Raw genomic sequence first — 1,925 nt, forward strand, 5'->3', positions numbered from 1 at the left:
TTTAATATTTTTATGTTCAATGTTTTTTGTCCTTTTCTTTCGAGTTGATCTCGTAATTAGATTTTTTTCTGATTGTACTTATAATAATGTTGCTTTTGATGAAATAAATAAATAAATAATTAAAACGGTTTTGTAAGAGGTTTTCATTCGTAATAGTAGCTACATAACTTTAGATAATTTGAAATGAAGTCGTTTCCGCTGTTCTGAATTTAATGCAGTTTTTAGCAATAGATAAAGTGATTTAAGAGGAAGGTTTATATGTATAATGGATACCTAATCATAGTACAGAAAAGTCGAAATTACTTTATGCGGATGAAACCGCGGGCATAGCTAGTTATTCCTAAAGAGAAAAGTTTGTATATTATTATACTGTATATATGTATTTATTTCCGTTTCACAATTTAGTATATTTATTAATTAATATAAACATTGAGCAAGTAATCACTACGCTTACAATATATAGTGTAATATGTCACAAATATCTTATATCTACCTTAAGGTGTTAATAATTAATTGACGTGGTAGGGCTCCGACCCCAGCGTGCTAATGCCTTTAAGAAATGGCCAAAATAGAAAAATAATCATGTATTTCATTAGAAAATAAAATTAGAACTAACCTTTGCATGTTTCAATACATATACACTGACCTCTAATGTATATTATTTACTACGAAAGTGTATCCATACCTCACATTTTCTTCTGAATGTTGGTACTATGGTAGTTGGCAGGTTGGTTCCGAAATTCCAAATTCAAATTAACAAAGAAGGGCGAGCACGCACATACCACGAAACAAGGCCGATTAAAAAATAAAGTTTTTCAAGATTATACATATTAAAACAAAGCCTTACTGCATTCACAATAAGGTTAAATTTTAATGGCACATAAATATAATGTATATTTTTTAAAGTAGGAGGTTCGTGTAATGCCAAAGGTCAAGTAGCCGGTGTTCCTTCAGTTAGAATTTATTATTGTGTAGTCGGCTGACCGTGTGTCGAGGCAAAGGAAACTACTACATAGGTGTATAACCTAGCTATGTGTCATAAATTATAAGTAATTTGTTCTACTGCATATATAAAACGTTGAGCGTTATTTATTTCATAAATTCCTCGTAAATATCTTGAATTTTGTAAACTTTTTATACGAATAAAGTATGTCATACATTTGCTACGTTTTTTTTTCGGACTACTCTACTGCTGTTGTCCGCAGCTGGCCTTTACAGCTTCACCGGACGATAGGGGGCGAGTGCAGATGGTACTCCAAACCCGCGGAAGGACTTATGGAGCGGCTGAAGGCCCACTCTTGCCTGACGGATACGACTTTAGTCTGAGGGCACCGGTAGGGGTTCGAACCTCGGTTCAGGCCGTGGTAATTGAGATCCCCGTTTGAATTGGACAGGGGATCGATTGGTAAGGTATTTTCTACGTGTAAAACTTCAAACACATTTTAATCTTAATATGATGAGTGCGTAGCGGTTTCTATGTTGATTATCGCATGCCTCTTACTTGTTATACTGTAATTATTTATATAAAAAAACATCTATTAAAAAGAGCAACACACAAGTTTCTCTCTCATTCTTCTTGTGATGAATCTGCATTCCGAATGAGTATATATAATAAAAATATGACTATTCAAGAGTGCTTGCAATGAGTTTATTTGAATAGAGATTATTTCTATTTCTAATAATATTATAAACGTGAAAATTTGTGAGTGGATGGATGGATGTTTGTTACTCTTTCACGCAAAAACTACTGAACGTATTTTGATGAGACTTTCCAGTAATATACCTTGAAACCGCGGGCACAGCTAGTATGCCATATAAGACACAATTGTTTATAAATGTAAAGGGACTTCCGTGATTAAAACATACCATATATATAAATAATATATTTGTATATTATTATTTACAATAAATAATTATTAAAAGCA

This window comes from Achroia grisella, unplaced genomic scaffold (genome assembly GCF_030625045.1).
Source record: "Achroia grisella isolate CSIRO2021 unplaced genomic scaffold, CSIRO_AGI_Agris_v1 utg628, whole genome shotgun sequence".
In the NCBI taxonomy this organism is placed as follows: Eukaryota; Metazoa; Arthropoda; class Insecta; order Lepidoptera; family Pyralidae; genus Achroia; species Achroia grisella.